Source organism: Syzygium oleosum, unplaced genomic scaffold, assembly GCF_021117445.2.
Source record: "Syzygium oleosum isolate NSW1041296 unplaced genomic scaffold, Sole_v2.1 Sole_v2.10, whole genome shotgun sequence".
NCBI classification, from domain to species: domain Eukaryota; kingdom Viridiplantae; phylum Streptophyta; class Magnoliopsida; order Myrtales; family Myrtaceae; genus Syzygium; species Syzygium oleosum.
In genome coordinates, this window is record NW_026607494.1 from 4,258,951 (window position 1) to 4,285,485 (window position 26,535).

General features: G+C 42.0%; 2 pseudogenes; both read right to left on the minus strand.

Annotated features, from left to right (window-relative positions):
- Window positions 1-3,238: 3,238 nt before the first annotated feature.
- Window positions 3,239-4,541, minus strand: LOC115665434 (LRR receptor kinase BAK1-like; annotated as a pseudogene).
- An 11,269-nt stretch (window positions 4,542-15,810) lies between these two features.
- Window positions 15,811-16,988, minus strand: LOC115665034 (BRASSINOSTEROID INSENSITIVE 1-associated receptor kinase 1-like; annotated as a pseudogene).
- Window positions 16,989-26,535: the final 9,547 nt, after the last annotated feature.

The window sequence follows — 26,535 nt, forward strand, 5'->3', positions numbered from 1 at the left end:
CCTCGGGCCGCCCTCGAGATCAAGCCGGGCTCGATCCGCGTAACCACGCCTCGGGACATTTCTCTCGACCCGCGTAACCACGCCTCGGAGTCCTTACTTGCCTTTCTAGCCCCACCCGCGTAACCACGCCTCGGGTTGGCGCCCTCGAGATCAAGCCGGGCTCGGTCCGCGTAACCACGCCTCGGGACATTTCTCTCGACCCGCGTAACCACGCCTCGAGGTCCTTACTTGCCTTTCTAGCCACACCCGCGTAACCACGCCTCGGGTTGGCAGCCCTCGAATCAAGCCGGGCTTCCCGTCCCTCCTTTGGACATTTCACACTTTCCCACGACCCGCGCTACTGCGCCTCAGGTCAGCCCTCAGATCAAGCCGGGCTTTTCTCATGCACATGCACCACAATACAAAATTCACCATGCTCTTAGTCATATAAATCAATTTCAATCACCACCCTTTCACCAATGTCAATCTAGCACGCCACATCAGTCAACTCAATTCATGCTCCCCACATCAGTCCACCGACCCGACATTCATGTCGGCACATTCAATTAATTCAATTCACCCACAAGCGCCACAACCATTCAGTCAGGCATATCTATCTCAGTCAATTACTAAATTAGCCGCACAACCATCGCCACAATAATTCACCAATTAAACACAATCAGTCTACTTAGCCCATACCTAATTAAATTCCTAAGCCGGTACTAAATTTCACCCTAAACAAGTCTAAAAATACCCAAAGTACTAGGTACGATTTAGGAAGTCACTTACCTAAGTTTGGCCCGGAAAAGTCGGCTCGGGCCCAAAATGGCCCGGGTGAACAAGATCTCGGATCGGGCGCGGGCACGGGCCACACGGGCGCGGTGGCCGGCCAACGCTGGCATTAATGGCCGATCGGGCGTGCGCTGCGCGCGGGCGCGATGGCCGTGCGGCGTGCCAAGGGCGCGTGACGGCGACGGACGGGCGACGGCGCCTAGTCGGACGGGCGACGCGCCCTGGTCGGACGAGGCACGGCGCCGGCGAGCTCGGCCACGGCGCTCGGCCACGGGCACACGCACGGGCACGGGCGCGGGAACGGCACGCGGCGGCGCGCGCGGCTTGGTCGCGTGGGCGACGAGCCGGCTACGGCCTGGGGTGGCTGGTCGGGCGCGGCCGGCGACGGCGACGCGCGGCGGCCGGCGGCGACGGCGACGCGGCGGCGACGAGCTGAGCAGGGGAGAAAGAGAGAGAGTGAGCCGGGGGTGAGGGTGCAGGGAGAGAGAGAGGATCGGGGGAAGGGGAGAGATGGCGGACCGGCGGTGAGCTGGCCAAGCCAGTGGCGATGGAGGAGCCGGCCGGCCGGCAGCAGCCAGCAGCCGGGGGCCAGTAGGCGGCACGGCGATGTGACTCGCAGCAGCGGCGGTGGACGGCACGGAACGGACGAGCTCAGATCGGCGAGCTCCCAGGTGCGCGAACAAACGAGCGGCGAAGGCGACGGGCTGAGCTCCCGCGACGGCGAGCTGGACGGCAGAGCGGAGCAAGGCGGCCGGCTGGGCAGCGACGGGCCGAGACGGGCAGTGGCGGCGAGCCGAGCTCACGCGTTCGGGAGGAGGAGAAGGCAGGGTCGGGCGAGGCTACCGGGCGACACGGCTGCGCGACGACGGCGCGGGGAGGAGCGGCGGCATCGGCGGCTAGGTGGGGTGGCGTTGGACGGAGCGGAGCAGCGGTCGAACGGCGGTCGGCGAGCAGGGCACGGCGGAGCAGAACCAGACGCCCGCGAGGAACAACGAAGAAGAAGAAGAGAAGAAAGAAAAGAAAAGGAAAAAGGAGGAGAGAGAAAAGAGAGAGGGATGGGTCTGCATGGCTTAATGGGGGAGGGGACGTGCACGCAAGGGGGGCGCGCGAGAGGAGAGAGGAGAGAGAGAGAGAGAGAGAGAGAGAGAGAGAGACGTGCGCGAGAGGGACGTTGCACGGGGGTGGGTGGCGCGGCGCGAGAGGAGAAAGGAGAGAGAAAGAAAAGCTAATATTTATCCTTGAGCGCGAACCAACGGACACGGTTCAAACTAAATATTATTCTAAGCTGTCGCGATTCAAACCCGGAAAAAGATCTAACTTGTCCCCGAAAAATCCCAAACAATAATATAAGACAACGGGCCAAAATAAAATAACTCGAAACACACTACGAGGGAGGTCTACCAGTCCAAATTCGCACCCGGTCCAAAAATCCACTTTCTCACTATTCCTAATCGCCTCGACGCTGGCCACAATAATATCGACACCGTCCAATTTATTTCGTCCCGATACTCTCGAAAATCGACTGCCAAGGTCAGGGTCTAAATAACGGCCAAATTCGATCGAATGCGATTCTAGCGAAATCTCAAGGTTTAAAAATAATAACCGGGAGTGATCAGTTCCCGGGCGAGATTTTTACTATAAGCGCACTGACGAAATACCCGTTTTATAAATCCCAAAAATGGGCCAAAATTCGGAATGTCACAATTGATGTGCACGAAGACGCATGTGCGACTGATCTTATCAATGTTATCGGGATATAAACATCACAAGTGCCATAATTTTCGTACAACAATCGCTTGAGTGCCATAACCCTTTTTTTTACCACTTAAGTGTCATAACTTTTAAAAACGTTCACTTGAGTGCCACAATTTTTAATCAATCAAGCAAGTGCCAAAAACTTTTAAAAACGTTCACCCAAGTCTTAGAAATCCGACATAGCATAGCACTTGTGATGAACGTTTTTAAAAAATTATAGCACTTAAGTGATCGATTGAAAAATTATATAGCATTGAAATGAGCGTTGTATATAAGTTATGGCATTCAAGCGATCGAAAAAAAAAAGTTATGGCACTCAAGTAAGTCGTATGAAAGTTATGGTACTTATAGTGTTCTTTTCCCCATTGTCTTCTAAGGACGACTTGGATGGTGGCCTTTAATTTTCGTTAGAACAATAGAACTTTCTCAATAAACTTAAACATTCATTCACCATTAATTCGATAGATTAAGAGGTGATAGTTTGAATTTTTATTTGAGTTTCTAATCTTCAATTCGATGACAAATGTAGAAGATAGTAGTCATTGCACGAAGGACGTGCTATATGTCTCAAAAAAATTGTAGAAAGTATTACAAAAAGATCATACAAATGAAAGTGAAGAGGAACATATAGAGTTGAGGAAGAGAAACATAAAAGCTAAACTTGTTATAGAAGGTAAAAGGCAATGGTTATGATGTAGTATTGACATGCCACTCATGGAGCGATCCCCACAGGAGAAGGAGAAGGAGAAGGAGAAGGAGGGAAAGAGTAGTATGTCACACTCACTTTTACTCCAACTACTCCTTGAACTAGGTTCCCGTCGAATAAACTGGATTTTGAACATTCGAACCACTTTGCACATCTCTGGTCGATTAGATGGATCCTCGTCTGAGCACAACAATGCCAATCGGACTAGTCCCTCTGCTTCTTCTTTCACGTAGTTCCCCTGCAAATTGGGATCGATCACCCATCCCAACTCGTCCTCGTACATAAAATCATCAATCAATTTGTCCAAACTGAGATTTTCATTATCCACCAACCCATCAGGTCCTAAAATTGGCTGTCCTGAGATGAGCTCGAGAAGCATTCCCCCATATGGGAAGACATCATTCTTCAGTGTGCACTTTCCTGTGTATAAGTACTCGGGCAATAAACCCATATCTGCCGCGCGCAGTGGCGGCTGTTGACGTAAACATCTTTATAGCGATGAAAGGTTTGAAATGCGTTGGGGTGACAGGTTTTACCCTAACGTAAAAGTTCCCTCGTCCGCCTTGGCAACTTCATGCTACTTCATGCTCCACTCAATAGTACCTCTTCCAACATTTCTCTCCTGCATGATCATGGCAAATGAAAATCCTCCTATCACGGCCTCAAAATTCACATTTAGCAGTATATTTAATGCGCAGATGTGGCAATGCATGATCTTGGTATTACCTTGATTGTGAAGGTGTGTAAGCCCCCTCGCTACTCCCAAGGCTATTCGCTTGCGAGTAGTCCGATCGAGAGGTCGGGCAAACCGTTCCGGTCTCTCTCTAAGATTGCAAGATAGGCTATTGTTGATCATCAAGGGATACCCCAGTAAGAGCTCTTGCTTGGTCCTGCAAAAGCCTCTCAGGCATAGCACATTTGGGTGTGTCGAAACCGTGCTTCCCACTTGCAGTTCTTCTTCGAACAGCTTTTCCCTCTACTGATTGACAAAGCTCTTTATTGCCACTAGCGAACCATCGGCCAAGCGGCCCGGTAAACTTTGCCGAATCCACCTTCTGCCAAGAAGTTGTCGCGGCTAAAGTTGTCTGTCGCGACTCGGAGCTCCTTTAGAGAGAAGCTTTTAGGAGGTGTTGGATCACCACCTTCAACGGACTTGGTAAAACTGTAGGTTCGGAGATTGAACACCATCTTTAAGCTGGAAAAAAGTAGATCCTTCTAAAGTACAAATGGATCGTCTAAGCTTGATGATTTCTCTCGATTGGTAGTGATTGGTTTGGGAATACCTTCTGCATATCCAAAGAGACTTGCTTGTCCACGCGGTTTTCGTAACTCCGGTTGGGATTGTGCCTGTCTCACCCACGACTGCTTTTGGTCGGTGTGAATGAATGAAATGGTAGGAAAGTTCGTTGGAGAGAGCAAGAGAGGTTTCATTGCCTCGAAGCTTTCAAATTGGACAAAACGTGCGACTCATATTAAGCAAATTTTGCATAATTTGTTAGATCAATAGGATTTTTCAATCACTTGAACATGAGATCAAATCGATAAATATAACATACCCGAATCAAAGGAAGCCATTATTGATCCAATGAGAAAGAAGTCGTCTCTGTGGGTATGAATCTTCACCACTCTCCTCTACATGGTTGTGATGGGTGTGTATTTTTTCTCTCAACAATTTTGTAGAGAATAGCGGAAGCGTAATAATAAGATGCATTTATTCTCCACCAAAGAGAGATCTTATATAGAGGGAGTGATGGGATCAACCCTAGCGCTGCTAAATCTCAACCGTCCATCAAGGTTTAAGATATGCCTAATTGGATGTCACAAATATATGGCCCATAATATATTTAATTAAATTAGGCTTGTGTCAAATGTTAAATAATAGACTTGATAAGCCACATAAATGGGTTGGACCTCGTCAAGTCCAACATTCTCCTACTTGGCTGAAGGTTCTATTATTGATCTAATTAATGAGATTTAACACAACATATCAAGCACATACAACATCTCTTAAGTGAAGTCATGTCTGACATTTATACAGAAAAGAATTGGAGCCAGTATCTATGTTCCAATGCCACAGTACCGTTCTCCGGCTACTATCCCAGCACAAACATTAAACACAACATTTAATGGCTTAATAATCATGAACTATAACGTTCATGAGGTCCATAAGGTCCGTACATAATTGTTTGTTTCAAAAGGCTTCAAAGGTTCACATATAATAAGAAACAACAAACGATAAATCCAAATCCATTGCATGAGGTGATCACAAAAAAAAAAAAAATACGTCATGTGTCCAAAACCATGGTTTAAACTAAAAACTATTAACCAAACCCATACTAATAACATATTCTCGAAAGAGATTGGGTGGTATGCCTTTCGTCATGGGATCCGCTAACATGGCTTTCGTACTAATATGCTGAATGGACACAATTTGATTTTGGACTCTTTCTCTCACAACTAGGTACTTAATGTCGATGTGTTTGGATGCACCACTTGACTTGTTGTTCTTGGAGAAGAAAATAGCAGGCTGATTGTAACAGTGAATCTTCAATGGTCTCGAAATAGTGTCAACTACCTTAAGCCCCATAATGAAGTTCCTCAACCATAAACCATGAGAACTCGCCTCATAACATGCTATGAATTTAGCCTCCATAGTGGAAGATGAAGTTAAGGACTGCTTTGCACTCTTCCATGAGATGAGTCCTCCAGCAAGCATAAAAATGTAACCTGATTTGGATTTCTTGGTGTCGATGCACTCGGCATAATCAGAATCAGAATAACCAATAACCTCAAGGCTATCTATTCTCTTGTAGGTAAGCATAAAATCTTTTGTACCCTGTAAGTAACTCATCACTTTCTTAGCTGCTTTCCAATGACCCATTCTTGGGTTTATTTGGTAACTACCAAGCATTCCAACAATATACGCTATGTCTGGGTGAGTACATACTTGAGCATACCTAAGACTCCCTACAGCAGATGCATAGGGAATATGCTCCATTTGTCCAAGCTCCAGTTGATTTTTAAGGCACTGAAGTAAGCTGAATTTGTCACCCTTAACAACGGGGGCAACACTGGAAGAGCAGTTATGCATGTTGAATCTCTTGAGAATGTTTTCAATATAGGCTCTATGAGATAATCCTAAAATCCCTTTATGAATCTTAATGCCTATTACATAAGAGGCTTCACCAAGGTCTTTCATCTTAAAGTTATGCGAAAGAAAACTCTTGGTCTCATATAACATGTCCTTATCACTGCTAGCAAGTAGTATATCATCTACATACAATACTAGAATAATGAATTTGCTCCCATTGATCTTAAGGTATATGCACTGATCCACTGCATTTTCTTTAAAGCCAAAATTATTGATCAAATCATGAAACTTAAGATACCACTGTCTTGAGGCTTGTTTCAAACCATAGATGGACTTTTTCAATTTGTATTTCATGTGTTCCTTGTCCTCAACCACAAAACCCTGTGATTGTGCCATATAGACATCCTTTTGTAAGTCTCCATTAAGAAATGTTGTTTTCACGTCCATTTGATGTAGCTCTAAATCATAATGAGTTACTAAAGCCATGACTATTATGAAAGATTCCTTCTTTGAGACAGGGGAAAAAGTATCATTATAATCCACTCATTCTCTTTGAGTGAAACCTTTTGCGACCAGTCTGGCTTTATACCTTTTAACATTACCTTTAGGGTCTAGCTTAGTTTTGTAGACCCATTTACAGCCTATAGCTTTGACCCCTTTAGGCAAGTCTACTAAGTCCTAGACATCATTAGTTTTCATTGAGTTCAACTCATCTTTCATGGCGTCAAGCCACTGAGTTGAATGATCGCTTGTAATAGCTTCATCATAAGAGATAGGATCAATTCCTATGCCAACAGCATGGTCTAACTCATCTAGATACACGATGTAATCATCAGAGATAGCTGATTTTCTTTCTTGTCCCGATCTCCTAAAAGGTTGTTCATCAACGGGAGGTAGATTAGTCTCTATATTGTGAGGTTCTTCATTAGGTACCTCCTCTGGTGGACCGGAATCTTCTGGTGAAGGTAATAATACACTAGACCTTTGAATAATAGGAACCAAAACATGATCCCGAGTAAAAACTTGATCTCAGGTTTCCTCAAGATTTACTGTTCTGGTGGTACTATAATCAGCATCTTCCAAAAGCATCGCATTTCTTGTTTCAACAAATTTAGTGGTATATGAAGGGCAGTAAAATCTAAAACCCTTTGATCTTTTAGGGTAACCAATGAAATAACAATTTATGGTTCTTGGGTCGAGTTTCTTAATTTGCGAGTTATATATTTTTGCCTCAGCCAAACAACTCCATACATGAAAATATCCCAATCTCGGTTTCCTTTGTGTCTATAGTTCATAAGTTGTTTTGATCACATATTTATTGGGGACTCGATTAAGGATATGCACGGGTGTTTTGAAAGCGTCAACCCAAAGACATTGTGGTAGAGTGCTATGGCATATCATACTTTGTACCATATCCATTAGAGTACAATTTCGTCACTCAGCAATACCATTTTGCTGGGGAGTACCCGGCATTGTATATTGAGCAACTATACCACATCTCTCCAAAAATAAAGTAAAAGCACCAGGATTATGACCTGTGTCGGAGAACCTTCCATAATATTCTCATCCACGGTCAAACCTTACAACTTTAATCTTTAGGTCGAGTTGATTTTCAACTTCGGCTTTGTAGATCTTAAACATGTTTAGTGCTTCAGATTTATCATGAATAAGATAGACATAGCCATAACGTGAATAGTCGTCGATGAAAGTGATAAAATACTTATGACCACTAATACCAGGAGTAGGAAAAGGTCCACAAATATCAATGTGGATGATTTGTAAAAGTCCCCCACTCCTTGTGGAATCATGTTTATTGCCCTTTGGGAATTTTCCTTAAATACATTTAATACATGTGTCAAAATCAAAGAAATCTAAAAATGTAGAATTCCATCCTTAATGAGACGTTCCATTCTGCCTCGTGATATATGGCCTAAACATTCGTGCCATAATTTTGAGGAATTCTCATTCTCCAATTTCCGTTTCTTATCAGTTTTAGCAACTTCATCATTCACATTCATTGAAACTAATGATTCAGTAAACGAAGAATCTAAACACAGTTTATAGAGGTTTCCCTCTAACAAACCATAACCAATAGTCTCATCATAATGAGAAATGAAACAACTTTTATTTTCAAACTTAAACAAATAACCATAAGCGTCAAGTTTTGAAACAGAAATTAAGTTTCTAGTAATACTAGGAACATAAACAGTATCAACTAAATCCAAATTGAAACCACTCTCCAACATCAAATGGAGAGTGCCAACAACTTCAACCGGAACTTTTTCCCCATTTCCAATATTACGGTCCCCTTTATTTAGTTTCTTCCTTGAAAGGATCCTTGTAATGAATTAGTTATTGGCAAAAGGACACTATAAGTGCCATAAGTTGTGTACGGAGATCACTTTAGTGCCATAACTTTTTTTCGGATCACTTTGGTGCCAAATCGGAGGAAAAGAGATCACTTTAGTGACTCCGGCCAAAATTCCGGCAAAAAAAAGAGCCACGTCAGATTTCCGGTGAGCCATGTCAGCATCGAAAATTAATAAAAAAAGAGCCACGTCAGATTTCCGACAGCCATGTCAGCATTGGCACTAAAGTGATCGTTTTTCAAAAAAGTTGGCACCAAAGTGATTCAAAAAAAGTTATGGCACCAAAGTGATCTCCGTACATAACTTATGGCACTTATAGTGTCCTTTTGCCATTAGTTATATGTAGAGTTGCACCAGTATCAATCCACCATGTATTTAAAGGAGCATCAACAATATAGGACTCATAACAAACATGACTTAATAAAGTACTACCTTTCTTCTCCAACCACTGTCGAAATTTCGAGCATTCTTTCCTCACATGTCCTTTAGCTCTACAAAAATGACACTTAGGATCGCCTGGTCCTTTCGAACTAGAAGAACCTGCCTTATCAATCATAAGGTTGGGAGTACCCTTGTTTCCATAATTGCGACCCTTGCCATGCATCTTTCCTTTTCCTTTATATGAATCGGAGGTAATTACGTGAGCACTATCAAGTTGTTCGGATTTCAGCCTCTCTTATTCTTGGGCACACATAGAAATTAATTCGCTCATCTTCCATTTCTACTTTTGCGTATTATAGTTGATCTTAAAAGGATCAAACTGTGCAGGAAGAGATGTCATGATGAAGTGAACAAGGAAACCTTCAGAGATTTCCATATCCAATGACTTAAGTTGAGTAGCGATAACATTCATCCGCATAATATGCTCACGAACACCATTGATTCCATTATACTTGAGGGTAATCATTTTGGAAATAAGAGAAGTAGCATGTGCATTGGAAGTGCCCTCAAATTGCTCCTCAATGTGAGCTAGGTACTCCTTAGCATTAGTAGAATCAGGAATGGCTCCCCGGATAGCGGTCGTTATGGAACCTTTCATAATCATTAGAGATATGCAGTTGGATCGCTCCCACTTTTCATAAGAAGCTTTCTGCTCATTTGAGCTTTCAACCATGCGTTCAGCGGGAGCGTCAACCTATAATGCATAGTCCGAATCCATGACCCCAAGAATGAGACTTATTTGCTCTTTCCATTTCTTAAAATTTTTACCACTCAATTGTTCAATAGAGGAAAGATAACTCGTAATAGCAGCAGGATTGTATGCTAGATCAGAAAAATTAAATTCATGCACATTATTACCTTAAGGAAATCCACAAAAATAAATAAAATAATTTAATTCATCATCACAATAAATTGAAAAATAAACGGTTCATTTACATGGAAAGGTAAAATACACAAAACCTTACTAAAAGAAATCCAAGAATCATCTATAGCCTTCCGTTGGGCTGACTATAAACACTTTAAATGGATTCTTTCATAATTTACTAGCAAATTTCATAAGGCAAGAATAAATCAAATTAAATCACCGTTAGGCAGAATTAATTCGATTCACGTATCAACAATTTATTTGCTCATCAGATTATCATTATACTCAAAATTAAATATTTTAACTTTTTGTTGGGCTAGTTACCAATTTAATCATGAGCATAACATAAGACAATTTTTTTTATCATAATCTAAATCTATTTAAAACAATAATCTTCCATTGGGCCGATTACTGTGCAAATAGTTTAGAACCGCAAAAATAAATAAATAAATGAAATATATTCGACATCATAGAGTCGTTGTTGAAAAGTTTAACATAATCCAATCGTCAAATGAATGTAAGTAAGTTTTTGAGAAAATAATCACATATGACGCCAACATATTCAGCCATTAACAATACTCGCTTTTCAAATACTTGTGTGCTGAATAAAAGAGAAGGGAACAACACAAAATTAGGTCATTCAATTATCAGATCATGGAACGATAACTAGAATTTACGACAATATCTATCGATCTTAGACGTTTTGTTAATACAAACTCAAAAAACATCCAAATCAGATACATTATTTGCATAAGATATTTGAAAAATCAATTATCATCATATATTTATTCCATCATCAATGAAATACTATGAATCAACCATAAAAGGAGCTGAAAGATCATAATAAACCTTATAACCATGTTCATGCGTTGAATAAACCAAAGCTCTGATACCACATGTTAGATCAATAGGATTTTTCAATCACTTGAATATGAGATCAAATTGATAAATATAACATACCTGAATCAAAGGAAGCCATTATTGATCCAATGAGAAAGAAGCCGTCTCTGTGGGTACGAATCTTCACCACTCTCCTCTATATGGTTGTGATGAGTGTGTATTTTTCTCTCAACAATTTTGTGGAGAATAGCGGAAGTGTGATAATAAGATGCCTTTATTCTCCACCAAAGAGAGACCTTATATAGAGGGTGTGATGTGACCAACCCTAGCGCTGCTAAATCTCAACCGTCCATCAAGGTTTAAGATATGCCTAATTGGATGTCACAAATATATGGTCCATAATATATTTAATTAAATTGGGCTTGTGTCAAATATTAAATAATAGACATGATAAGTCACATAAATGGGTTGGACCTCATCAAGTCCAACATAATTCTCCTCGTAATCTTGGATTCCTATGCATTGAAAATCCAAATGTGCATAGCACTAGTCTTTTATATTACTTCATTGGCTGTACATCACATGGAAAGGAAACTTACTTTTGCGTATCCTTGAAGATCCATACTTTTAATTACCCGTATTTGAAACATTTGCTTTAGATGTCGATTGATCATATTGCAATCCAATGGAAAATTTTCTATATCAATGGAAATACTAGTACTAATTTTAGATCACTATTCTTATCTCTATGTTCCATTATTAATAGATAATCCTTGAAAAGAAGAAACAAATGCATTAACAATAACTTGAAATCTTTACTATGATATAGTACATACGTAAAACGTATAGTCAGTCAAGCGAATAAATAAAAATCGGGATTTATTTCCGTTACATCTTCATGGAGTTAGTTTGACAAAGTATTGGAACAGATTAAAGTACTTGATATGAGTTCATCTTCCTTGTAAACTCACCGCGCAACTACTCTTGGCATATTGTCAGAATTGATTTTGTCAAATCTTATGACTTAAAAAGTAATAATGTTCTTGTCCATCCTTTAAAAAATATTTTGTGAAGGAACTTAGAAAGTTCTTGTCACTAATTTATAGGGAAAATTGTCAAATCAGTCCTAAACCTATTGTACGGCGGCCAATTCAGTCCTAAACCTTTTAAGTTTGCCAATTCAGTCCTAAACCTTTTAAATTCTTGCCAATTGAGTCCTTCCGGCCAATTTTGGCCGGCCGGCGCTGACGTGGCCGCCGGTCGGCGCCGGCCGTCCGGTCAATGCTGACGTGGCAATTTTTAATTATTTTTTTTCAATTTTTAAATCTTTTTTTTTCTTTTTCTTCTTTTTTTTCTGGTTTCTCCCCTCTGGCCGGTCCGGCCACCGGCGGCCGGCCAGAGGGGAGGGCCGGCGAGGCCTCTGGCGAAGCTCGCCCCGCCGGCCACCGGCGAGGCCTCGCTCGCCCCCGGCCGGGCGAGGCTCGGCGAGGTGAGGTCGAGCCTCGCCGTCGCGGACGTCGCCCGGGTCGCGACGGCGAGGGCGAGGCTCGGCGAGGCGAGGTCGAGCCTCGCCCCGCAACCCGGGCGACGGCGAGGCTCGACCTCGCCTCGCCGAGCCTCGCCGCGGCGAGGTTCGACCTCGCCGTCGCGACCCGGGCGACGGTGAGGCTCGACCTCGCCCGGCCGAGCCTCGCACGGCGAGGTTCGACCTCGCCGTCGCGACCCGGGCGACGGCGAGGCTCGGCGAGGCGAGGTCGAGCCTCGCCGTCGCCCTGGGTCGCGACGTCGAGGCTCGACCTTGCCTCGCCGTCGCCCGGGTCGCGACGACGAGGTCGAGCCTCACCCAAATCTGGGCAAGGCTCGACCTCGCCTCGCCGAGCCTCGCCTCGGCGAGGTTCGACCTCGCCGTCGCGACCCGGGCGACGGCGAGGCGACGGCGAGGCTCGGCGAGACGACGGCGAGGCTCGGCGAGGCGAGGTCGAGCCTCGCCGTCCCACGGGTCGCTACGGCGAGGCTCGACCTCGCCTCGCCGAGCCTCGCCGTCACGACCGGCGACGGCGAGGCTTGGCAAGGCGAGGTCGAGCCTCGCCGTCGCCCGGGTCGCGACGGCGAGGTCGAACCTCGCTAGGCGAGGCTCAGCGAGGCAAGGTCGAGCCTCGCCGTCACCTGGGTCGCGACGGCGAGGCCTCGTCGGTGGCCGGCGGGGCGAGCTTCGCCAGAGGCCTCGCCGGCCCTCCCCTCTGGCCGGCCGCCGGTGGCCGGACTGGCCAGAGGGGAGAAACCAGAAAAAGAAAAGATTAAAAAATTGAAAAAAAATAATTAAAAATTGCCACGTCAGCGTTGACCGGACGGCCGGCGCTGGCCGGCGGCCACGTCAGCGCCGGCCGGCCAAAATTGGCCGGAAGGACTCAATTGGCAAGAATTTAAAAGGTTTAGGACTGAATTGGCAAACTTAAAAGGTTTAGGACTGAATTGGCCGCCGTACAATAGGTTTAGGACTGATTTGACAATTTTCCCCTAATTTATACAAGTACTACGCATGGGATCCACGCGGATTTCATTCATTGTTCTTTGAATAGAGTATAAAATATTCAGAGGGTACCCAAAGATTAGTTTTGTAAAAAAGTAAATAAAATACCTATCATCGCTTTATCCAAGGGAAGTTCGTCAAAATTTCTCTGTACGCAATGTTTTTGGTATTTGCATCATCCCCTCTTCTTCATTTAACAAAGAATCTCATGTCCATCTCTCGTTGTTGCTGTGGAAATTGCAACATGGTTTAAGGTTCAATTTGTTTCACAGAAAATAAATGATTTGAAAAATATTTTCTAAAAAATGATTGCTTGTATAACTCAAAATATTAGTCAATGGAAACCATTTTCATTATCGACAATAATTTATTCTTAAAATACTTTTGTAAACGATAAAAATACTTTTTATTTATTTATTTTTGTAAGCAATATAAATAATCATTTTTTGAAAATATTTTCATTCATCTTTCATGAACTAAATGGAGCCTGGGCGTAAAATATGCCACACATGCAACCACGAATTTCTCCCTCATCAGAAATTGCACTCTTTAAAAATAGCGGCTAAACCCACTTGGGCCCAAGAGCCCATTCGGTATAAAATTACGAAAATGCCTTTCGTGACCCAAAATTTGGGTCTATTCAATCTTTGTGGGAAGTAATTTATTTTTCCAGATAGCAAATAAAAAGTATATTTTTCCAAATATCGATGTGATAGTCTATTTTCTTCATTAATCGTATTTAGCCTTTCAAATACTCCGAATTCCAAACCACCAATATTTATTTGAATGGACTAGATCAATTATAGAATTTTTGGAATATCTAGAAAACTATTTTCCATTAATTTTCAAAAGTTTCGTAACTTCTGGAGAATAAGAGAAGATTCAAATGTTTCCGAAAATTATGAAAATTTCACGGATCGTATAACTTTCTGTGCTGGGTCCGATGGAGAAATGACATCGCGGTCAGGTGGATTGTACGAGCCATCAGAAGCGGCTGCACGCGTGGACTACGACTCTGCGTGACTAGAGATCGAAACATTACGTCTTTTGGATGATTAATTCCTTGAGGACAAGAAGGCTATGTATGATAAGTCCAGGAGTAGACTTTTGATTCGGACATGGAATTGGCTCTGCAAGAGGAAATTCTTTGGCCTGAGCCATGGCGCCCAAGAAATGGACCTGGCTCAGGAATGCAAGGAGGAAGTTGCGTCGCTTTTATTCCGTAATTTTACTAGTTCTCCGTTTTGGCCATCCCCCTCACCCAGAAATTTCTTGGAAGCTTCACATGAGTTTCCACGCTGCGCAGAAGTCAAAAACCAACAAGTCCAACCATATCCTTCTCTCAAAGCAGAGACAAATTATAAAATGCAGGCAGAGAGTGACAACAAACTGGACTTTCCTTAACAAATAAGGAAAAGCATGATCACATGATGCTGCCTTAGTAGATGCTCTGAAAAGTAGAGGGAAAAACAGAGTACCAAAAAACTGTCCACAACCTCAGTGTGCATGCGCATCTAAGTGCTACTCAAATATCCGGGATGAACAAACATTGTAGGAAAACAGATTGTTGAAATGTTCTTCCCTAAACAAAGCATGCGATGTAGGGGGACTAAACTAGTGAATCGGGGGACTGCGAAAAACAATCGAATAAGTGAAGATTGCAGATGGCTCTGTACGACCAAAAAATTTGGACACACTCTACTCCACTTTTAACTGTAGCAGTATCGGTTGTCGTACTGGGTGCATATGCATGGAGATGGGTCACCTCTAGAATTTGAGAACTAATTCAAGTGTTGAGATGCAAACGCAACTGAGGCATGTGAAAGTCATTCCTCCCAAACGCTTTGTTACTTTGATGGTGGCATCCGATTTCTCTAAGAGTCAAGATTTATTACAAATAGGCATTCCTTCACGAGTTTCTTTTTCCTTTACGCAGTAAGTGTGATGGATTAAAAGGCGACACTATGGATAAGTCTTTCATTTGCTTTCACTTCCTTGAAAATCTTAGAACACAGTGGTCATTACTGACTAATCCTAAGACGAAGGGTTACGAAGGGTTTAGAAGCTCAACCCCGCTATTCTAGTGTTCTTTAACAACTTATAGCCGACACTTGGTTTCGCACTATTACGGATACGAAGTGACGAAAGGTAAAGCACATACTATATGTCACATAACAAAGATTATACAAACAAAAGTGGAAATTGTAGAAGACAATGGCGATCAAGATTTAGCATGTCTCACCACCGCCCTCAGCGGCTGCGCTGGCTTCGGGCTCCCCTCCCCCCACGAAGGGTAGGAGTTCGAATCCCAGCGCTGGCGTTAGGGATTCTTAAGCGTGACGTCGTGGTGGTGAGTCCTGCGCTAGCGTCACCCCGGGTTTACCTCCTCGGCTGTCGGCCGTGCGGGGGGTTCCCGGGTTACCAAAAAAAAAAAAAAAAGATTTAGCATGTCTCCAATGAGAGAGAAGGAAAAGGAGGGAAGGAGTAGAAAGGAGTTGAATCATACTCGGTTCCACTCCAATTGATCCTGCTACTAGGATCCTGCCTATTCATTTGGCTTTTGATCATCGTAACTACTTCCGACATCTTGGGTCGGACAGATGGATTGCCATCTGCGCACAACAATGCCAGTCGGACTAGCTGCTCTGCTTCTTCTTCCGCATAGTTCCCCTGCAGATTGGGATCAATCACTCTTTCCAACTCGTTCTTGTTCATAAATCCACCTATCCATTCCTCCAAACTGAGATTTTCATTATAAGCCAGCACATCAAGTTTTAAGATCGACTGTCCAGAGATGAGCTCAAGAAGCATTTTCCCATAGGCGAAAACATCATTCTTCAATGTGCACTTTCGTGTGTGCAGGTACTCTGGGGCAATGAACCCAAGTCTGCCGCAGACATAGGTGGTGTCAACATAAATCTCTTCATAGAGGTGATATGTTTGAGAAGAGGAATCAAAATCAGCTGAATCTTCTCCTTGGGATGAGGATGAGACTCTCATGGGGTGCTCGACTCTGGGCCATTGAATAGTCTCTTCTTTGCATTTCCGTCAGGCACGATAAGGGCACGCCAAAAACCTCGTATCACAACCTCAAATTGGTTATCCAGCAATATACTTGATGTGCAAATGTCGTGGTGCATGATATTGAGGTTGCCTTGATCATGTAGGTGCGCAAGACCTCTTGCCACTCCCAAGGCTATACGCTTGCGAGTCGTCCAATCGAGAGGTCGGGTGGACTGATCCGGTCTACGTTCAAGATGATAACTTAGGCTGTTGTTGATCATCAAGGGATAGACCAGTAAAAGCTCTTTCTTGGTCCTGCAAAAGCCCCTTAGGTATAGCACGTTTCGGTGCTTCGAAACCGTCCTTCCTACTTGCACTTGCGCTTCGAACAGCTCTTCCATCCATTGATTGACAGAGATCGCTCTCTTTACTGACACTAACAAACCATCGGCCAAGCGCCCACGGTAAACCTTGCCAATTATACCTTCATGCAACAAGTTGTTGCAGCTAAAGTTGTGTGTTGCGATTCTGAGCTCCTTTAGAGAGAAGCTTTTAGGAGGTGTTGGATCATCTTCAACTGACTCTGTAAAACTGAAGGTTCGGAGATTGAATACCATCTAAAAGGGAGGAAAAAGTAGATTCTTCTCAAATACAAATGGATCGTATAAGCTTGGTGGTTCTCTCGACATGTGGCGATTGGGATTGTGCCTGTCTCACCCACGACTGGCTTTCGTATTGATGACTCCCATCACCGAGAAACTTCTTGAAAGCTTCATATGAGTTTACCTTGCAGAGAAGAAAGTCAAAGCCAACTAGTCCAACCATATCCTCCTCTGCAAGCAGAGAAACAAATTTGAAATATGCAGGCAGAGAATCAAAGTGCCAACAACTTGGATTTTCTTGTATATACAAGGATTGATGTGCATGAAGATACATGTGCGACTGATCCTAAGGACAACTTTTATTGTGGCCTTTAATTTTCGTTAGAACAATAGTACTTTCTTACTAACTTAAAAATTAATTCACCATGAATTTGATAGATTAAAAGGTGACACTTTGAATTTTTATTTCATTTTCTAGTTTTCAATTCAATGACAAATGTACAAGATAGCATTCATTGCACGAAGGACATGCTATACGTCTCAAAAAAATCGGAGGAAAGTATTACAGAAAGATAATACAAATGCAAGTGAAAAGGAACATATAGAGATTAGGAAGAGAAACATATAAGCGAAGGTAAAAGGTTATGGTGATGATGTAGCATTGACATGCCCGTCATGGAGCAATCCCCAGACGAGAAGGAGGAGGGAAAGAGTGGAGTGGTACGGAGTTGAGTCACACTCACTTTGACTGCAACTACTCCTTGTACTAGGGTCCCGCTATTGAAACTGGCTTTTGCACATTTGAGCCACTTTAGACATCTCTGGTCGAATTGTAGAAAGTTAATACCACGAAAAATCTCAAATTGATATATTTATGATAAATTTACCCTCTGTTAATTTTCGTTAAATTGATGAATTGAATGACACAGTTGACGAGTGTACCAGTTTGGGGTTTTACCTTTCTGTTTGTTACAAGTTTATCAATTTGTGATTTTTCGTAGTATTAATTTAATTTGATGAAGGGTAAATTTATCAAAGATATATCAGTTTTGGGTTTTTGGTGGTCAAAACATTAGTTTGGGGTAAATTTATCACGAATGTATCAGTTTAAGATTTTTCGTGATAAAAAAAATTAATTTAAGGTAAATTTGTCACATATGTATCAATATATTGTTTTTCGTGGTATTAATTCAATTGTAAAATATGGGTTTCAAGGTTAAAAGGGCAAAGGTGGAAAAGCAAAGAAAAAAAAAGAACATGTTGAAAAGTCAAAAGCAAAAAGGGAGCAGTGGAGTGCCTCAGCTCTATTAAGAGGCTGAGAGCACGCACGCAGCAAAGAAGAAAAGAGAGGAAAGAAAAGAGAGAAAGGGAAAGAGGAAGAATAAAAGAAAAAAAGGAAGAGGGATTTCGCGCTACATGCCATGGGAGTGTCGTCAAGCAGGAGTTACTTCATATCGCAACACCCGGTAAGTATTCGTGCCTCTCGTTTGTCCAATCGGAGTATTTTTGGGAATCATGGCACAATTTCGAAGTTTTGTGAAAATCAAGCTACGTAGTCTGATTTTTGAGTTATTGAGCTACGAAATATATAGAAACGGTACCCACCCATCGGTGGCCGCGTTGGCTTGTGCTCAGTTCCTTTCACGAGAGGTCCTGGGTTCAAACTCGTCCATCGGTGATTTAAGTGGGGGGTCGTGGCGGTGGGATGCTGCGCTAGCCCCCCTCGAGGACTAGTCGAGCATCACCGCTGGTTTGAGCCCTAGCTCGTCGGCCGTGCGGATACCTCGGTTATCAAAAAAAAAATATATATATATATATATATATAGAAACGGTAGTTTAGGTTGTTATTGGGTTGTGAAATTTTACGGAACTCGATTTAAGCTTACGACTTGTCTGAAACGAAATTTTGAAGTTGGTTGCGACTGATGAATAGTGCGCGATGGCAATTTTTATCGCTTTATGGCCCACTTTTTGGGTCAGCTAAGTTGAGAGTCTTGTAGTTCCTTGAATGGACTTTCTTTTGATTACAAGTTTGCTTAGAACGGGATTCGATAGCACGATCAAGTTTTGCACTCAAGCTCTGCGTTGCGGACGGTTTTGATAATCGCTTTATAAGAGCAATTTGTGGGCACCTTTAAGTCATTTTGTTAGCAGTTAAGCTAGATTTAATCGAGTCGTAATTGAGGTAGAGTTTTACTCAATTTTAATGTTGTTTCTCGCTTATTTGATAGAATCGCGAGTTCCACAGTTCTAGTAATCTTTGTTGTTTGATCATAGGTGTTCCCAGGTGAGTTGTGTTATCTCTTCTTTGAGTATGTAAATTCATGTTTTCAAAATGAAAAGGATGAGACATTATGTGCAAAGTGTGATTTGGCTAAAGAACAAAAGTGATGTTGAAGGCATAACTTCGGATCGAGCATTTATTATCCTATTTGTTATTTGAAATGTGACATCTTCAATCTGACGCTAATTAATTACGCAACAATGGATTTATTCGGACTCGTTTAGGTGCTAATCAAGAAGGTAAGGCCATCCTACCACAGTGGACCTTGATTAATTATTTGAATGTTGCACATTATTGTACAATGTGCTTGATTGGTGTCATATATTTGATTAACTTATAGTTTTCATTTATATGCAACTTCTAGAAGCCTTGACGGAGACGAGACAAATTTTTGGTCTCATCCTAATGGCTTGGACGCCACTTTTTTTTTTTTGGGAGGGGGGATAGGGAAGGGGGCCCACTTGTTAGCTTGTAGAATTGTCTTCCCTTTGAACTTCTTGCATGTGCCTAATTTAGTAGGTATGATTACCTAAGGGTTGGGATGTGATGGAGATATTTTAAAGGCTAAGCTAGCCTAAGCCTAGGGCCATAAATGCAAATGTATTATTAGTCTCTCTCTCTCTCTCTTGCAAGAACACCTTAGGATAACACTCTCATTTCTCTCATTTTCTCTCTTCCTCTCCCTCTCTTCTCTCCCTCACTCACGCCATCACTACCACTGTGCCACGCTGCTCGTCGCCTTGCTATCGTTCACGCTGTGCCGAGCCACTCAACGCTCACCACTCACCGTCGCCAACCGTGCCGTGTCGTTGCTCGTTCGTCGTCACCATTTGTCCATCTTCGCTCGTAGTTCCAACGGTTTAGTAAGTGGTTCTTCTAAACCTTGGTTAGGGTGTTATTCTATGCATATCAGTCCTAGGTTAGTCTTGGTTGAGCTTGATTCCTCATACGTGTTTATGGATATTCAAGTGACTGTTGCATGATGATTTGGACCTGGTGGAATGAGTTTTGTGGGCTTAAGATTGATGGGTATCAATTAGGGCTTGAATCTTTGAAGTTTGGTTTGAAACCCGGATTTGTTATTACTATACGTCTTCGGTTTACTATTTTGTAGAGACTTTTGTGGGCCAAATCTGAAGTGGTGTTCCCACAAAAGTTGTTTCTCACATCTTGAAGTTTAACATATTTAAAATCTGGAATTTTTGAAGGTTATTTGGGTCACACGAAAGCCCATCTTCAGACTGTGTTTAAACTGCCCTGGAATGTTGTTTCTCTGACCTTCTTGTCTTTTCGAATTTTTATAAATTTTTCTAGATCTATTTTCAACAAAATTCCCCCACAAAAGTTGTTAAGGACTTTTTTTCTATGACATATAAAAATTCTGAAGCTTTTTAAGGTGATTTGGGTACTGAAAAAGATGTATTTTGAGGACCGAGTAGTCTGTTCGAATGAATTGATTTCAGTCTGGCTTTGAGCGTAAAAAAGACATGATTGCAGATTGAACTGAGTTTTGTGTTCTTCATAAGAAATGTTTATCAAGGTGTTTTCTATGGTATATTCAAATTTTAGAATTTTTGGAGTTCATTTTCTATTTATTTTGGAAGGATTTCGGTTACTGTGCAATCTGCCCAGGTTTACCCCAATTTTATATATGCACTATTTTCTTTCACGTGCAATTACTCTAGTACATTTTATGTGTGCGAAATTTAGATGTTCTAAGTGCGTGAGCATGAAACACTCTTGCATTGGCCTAAGTGGAAGATAATAATTGGCTTGAGTGATTGATATGCTTGCTTGATCACATAAATGGTTTCGTACTCATATGATTGCGAGGGACGATGCTTGATAGATTTCGGATACCCAATGGATTTTGGTTGCCATTCGCGATGGAGGTTGGAACGATGCTCCTAATTGAATGCCATCTTCGAGTGAGGTTGAGATGATGTCGTGCCCGATGGGGCGGGACGATGTCCGGTTACGCCGGAAGACCACCAATGCGAGTGTTGGTCATGGCCCTGAGCGGTCGTAATAATCAGAATACATGCGGATGCATTGTGCATGAATTATGTGGTATGACGTGTTATTGATTAATATACATGATTGTCGCATGTCGATTGAAAGCAAGACTTCACGTGTGAATAGTTATGTGAATTTGATGTGCCGTCAGAAGGTAAGAAGTATGAGTGTTTAATTGATGGTTTTGTGGCATACGAAGTTGATGAGTTACCCTTCGTCTTTCCGAAGCAAGGTTTCATCCTACTCGTGGTTTAGCGGTTCCGCTTATTCAGATTTTCTCATTTGTTTTCAGGCCCTTAGTATGGATACACGGATAGTACGTTTTGGGCTCCCGATGGACCAAGATGTTGAGATAGTTGAGTACGTTGCACAGGGGACGGACACGACATACGAGGAGTACACGACTACCATTTGGGTTGACGAGGGGCTTCCTAACTTAGTTCCTCATCACTTCAAAGTGTGGTATGTGTGGTTCGGAGAGGAGCGTTTTGGACCTCTCCGGGGCTTTGACGGACCACTGGGTGCGCCTGGCGCAATTTCGTGGGACGCTTCTTGGTCGAATGTCCCCAACGGTCTTGTCAGTGATCCAGAGTCGGACCTAGACTACGACGCCGTAAAGGAGCCATAGCATACTCGAGTATGAGGGAGTCGTGTCTTTTTGAGGAGGCCTTTGTAGATAGAGGAGATAGATCTAACCCCGACCCCTTTTGTTCGTATCGGATAAAGGCCCGTAGTTATGGGTTTGTATTTTGCTAATATCATATCGTCTTGATGCATATATATATATATATATATGAAGCATGCTTTTGGTGAATGTGTTTCCTATGCTATCCCTATTGTGCTATTTGGTTGGGTGATATTATAATTTGCTTCCGTATGTGCTTACTCATTAGTTACCGCGATGGGTCGGCGATGCCTCCTGAGATGTCGCAATTAAATGACCTATGTAAGAGAGGTGTCGCACACCCAAACCTATAGGATTAGGGTGCGGGGTGTGACATGAAATGTTTAAGAAGTGTTTGTAAAATAAGTTGCAAAAAGTACAATGGTGGATGAGTTGAGTTGTGAAAGTTTGTATGTTTTGTTTTGTAAATCAATTTGTGATATCGATTATGGATTTGGTTTTGAGGATTGTTAAGGATGTTGTTTTGGATTGGTGTTGATGCTCAGTGTTACTATGAGCCCATTGAGAGGCTTGTGGGTATGCATGCCAATTAGGATATCCTTGTGGGCCAAGCCACCGGCTTATAATAGGTGGAGACATTGCAAAGGGGAATCTTGGTAGCCTTGTCACTAGGCGTTGCGTTGTGCCCATGGTTTAATATTGAGTAATAGATTGGTCAATGGATGAACCATTGACATGTGATTTGAGATTGGTCGATGGAATAGATCATTAGGATGTGATTTTGATGAGATTGATCGATGGACTTGATCATTGATATTTGAATGTGATTGTGGATTTAAATGAGTATTTTCTGAATTGTATAAAGCTTGTCGAATGAAACATCTCTATATGATTTGATATGTCTATTAAGAGGTGGATTATGAGTTTCTAGTATTATTCTATGCTTATATATATAAGCATATTGGATGCTCGATCTGCTTAGAAGATATATGTACTACTCACTGAGCTGTGGTTGTTCTCCCTTCTCTTTCCAATCTTTTCAGGTTTGTTAGTAGCTAATAGAGAGAGAGTGTTGTCGTGGGGATTTTTGGGAGTTGGATTTCTTGTTGTGGTTTGATGTTGTATCCTTCGAGTGGAAGGACGGCCGACCAAGGAAACGAGGAAAACGATTCCATGGTTTTCAATTCAACGACCTACAAATTTGTTCACACTCATTTCTAGTCGAATCATCACGGGACTTTATCGGGTGCATGTACCTGAACCTAAAGTTAAATGGATCCCGCCTTGAAAAGAGTATTGAATTGATTAATTTTAGGCATTAATACCATTAAAAATTATAAATTGGTACCCATGATACATATACCACAAACTAATTACCGTCCCCCAAAAATCTCAATTTGGTAATTTCCTTGATCTTTTAAAACTGGTTGCAATGAGCCAAAGGGATGATTTCCGCCAAGGAATTGCTAGAACATCAATAAGGTTGAAACAAATCTGAGATTAGTTAAATCTTTAAATTCATTGAAAAAAAAATCAATCTAATAGGAAGCACAATACCCTGTCTGGGCGGATTTTATTTTGAGACATGAAGTAAATGCTCAACTGCACAATTAAGCAGGTCATTAAACCCTCTCACGAGTGCACGATCCGTTTGCACAACACGACATCTGCAGGACTCTCCTCATTCCCCAACTCGCTGACATTTACTGAGAGCTCCAGAGAGGTGTAGATGTGAGGAATTGAACTATGCACCTCTTGATTGTTCAAACGAGGTTAAGGCTAATAATGTCATTGCTCTTGTCATTGCCTCCCTGCAAGTAGGAGATAATCAACAAAATTAAGACGAAATGGAGATTCCTCGGTTGAAACATTGCCCAGAAGTCGCTGAAATGGCCCAGGTAGGAGTGAATTGTGGAAAGTGTATGCCCGAATTTCACAACTCCCGACTTGAGCCTACAAGAAGTTGATGTGCAATGCTGTTTCATATTGATGGCTCCCATCACCGAGAAGCTTCTTGGAGGCTCCATATGAGTTTACCTCGCAGAGAAGAAAGTCAAAGCCAACTAGTCCAACCATATCCTCCTCTGAAACCAGAGAGACAAATTCGAAAGATGCAGGCAGAGAATCAAAGTGCCAACAACTTGGATTTTCTTGCATATACAAGGATTGATGTGCATGAAGACGCGTGTGCGACTGATCTTATCAATGTCTTCTAAGGACGAATTTTATGGGGGCCTTTAATTTCGTTAGAACAAGAGAACTTTCTCAATAAACTTAAACATTCATTCCCCATTAATTCTATTAAAATATGTCTCGAGTTTGAGCCGGATAGATGAAACCCGACACAAGATTAATTGTTGTTTGTGGAGGCTTGAATATTCCGAATTGAATATTTTATGGCGTCTGAAATCGAGCAATGCATAATGCGGAAATTCCATCCGTGTTAAACTCGCGACCAAGAACAGAATTATTTCCTCGAAGGAGTCCACGTTCGAATAGGAAAGTCAGAATTTAGACTTTGTTTGAAATATTTGGAAATCAACTTCTCTGGTGAAGTCGTGAAGAAAAACATAAGAAAAGGAAAGTCAAAGCGTGATTTTTTTTTGTTGACCGAATTCTGTACATGAAGTTTCCTGTTTCATGTTGAAGTTACTGTCAAATAAAGAGAAAGTCCAAGCTGGACTTTGGTGGACCGAATATATGGATTGCCTAATCCATGAAGTCGGTCACTGAAGGATTTTTCTTTTATATATTTGCTCTACTAGCTGAGCTATCCCGACCATTCCTTACACATCATCCTATATTCCGATCATGGGAGTCTTTATGAAGAGATTATCGAATTATCTGAGTGCTTGGCAATTGGTTTCATTTGTGCCATTACATCAAGAACTTTTAGCGTTTAAGTCGATTAAATCTTGTGGTAATATTTGTTAATTCCTGTAATATTTATGTTTTAAGGTTAAAAGATTTAAGTCGATTAAATTTTGTGGTAAGATTTGTTAATTCACGTCATATTTGTGTTTCAAGGTCAAAAGGTGAAAAAAAGAAAGAGAAAACAAGGAGTTGAAAAGTCAAAAGAATAACAGTGGACGCTTTAGCTGCTTTAATCTGAGAGCGTGCACGGCCGAGAAGGAGAAAAGGAAAAGAAAGAAAGAGAGGAAAAGAGAAGGAAGAAGAGGAAGGGTTTCACATGTTCTCACCATGAGAGCATTGCCAAGTTGGAGTTACTTCGTGTCGTAATGCTTGGTAAGTGCTCGAGCCCTTTGTTTGTTCAATCAGAGAAGTTTTCTGGTTTATGGCTCAAATTTCGGAGTTACGTGAGATTCAAGTCGCGAAGTCCGACTTTTGAGTTGTCAAGCTGCGTATATATATAAAAATGATAGTTTGGGGTGTTGTGGGACCATAGGATTTTATGGATCTTGATTTAGACATATGGTTTGCCCAAAACAAAATTTTGAAGTTGAGCGCGCATGGTGCACAGTGCTCGACCAGAGTCTTTTAGCCCGATTTTCGTTGATTTTCGGCTCGATTTTGGGTTGGCCAAGTTGTGGGTCTTCTAGTGCTTCGGAAGATCTTCGTTTTGACTATAAGATCGCTTAGAATGGGGTTCGGGTGAGAGATTTATGGCACAACAAAGTCTCGCATTCAAGCTTTGCGTTGCGAACGGCTTTTAATATTGCTTTTGGACGTGCGATTTGTGAGCGTGTTTAAGTCGTTTTGGTTAACGTTTAAGCTTGGTTTAATTGAGTCGTTAGTTAAAATAATATTTTACTTTATTTTGACATCGATTCTCGTTTAATTGATAGGATTACGAGATCGTCGGTGAGTTTTGCCACGTTGTATGGTTTTGGGGCATTCGTAGGTGAGTGGTGTTGATATCTTCTTTGGTTTTGTAAAACCCATGTACTGAGGTACGTATATATATGGAAGTAAGAAGAACACATTTGCTGCATAAAGCTGGATGGAATGTTTACTACTTTTGGATTATGGTGGAATGGTTTGATAAACCTTTCCTGAAAGGTTATTCTTACTATTTTGTGTATTAGATTTATGAGATAACTTTTGAGGAGTTATATGTTTTGGTTTGTGAAACCATTTGTGATATGGATTGGTAAAAAGGGCTAAGTGCTATACGATAACGTAATTTTGTGAGAGCCACCTCTGGGGCATTGTAGTCAAGGGCTAAGTGCTACATGGCGACTCAAGCTGTGTGGGAGCCACCTCTAGCGCCTTGCATCATTGATATGCACAGTAAAAGACTAAGTGCTACACGATAACGTAAATTCGTGAGAGCCACCTCTAGGGTTTTGTACTATTAATATACGTTGGTCAAGGACTAAGTGTTATACGATAACATAAATTCATGGGAGCCGCCACTAGAGCCTTGAATTGATATTGAGCATGGAATGGACCATTAACATGTGTTTGACGAATTTGTATTGAATTGGACCAGTGATACTGCCTTTGATATTATGGTTAAATGGATATTTATGCTATAAATATAGTTATGTGGAAGTGCTATATAACTCATTTTATTCTTGTGAGTTTGTTATATTATGAATTGATATAAGTGAGTTATGTCCTTGAGTTTTGGACGTGTATTGTGGAGGCTTGATATTCTTAAAAGAGATGTACTA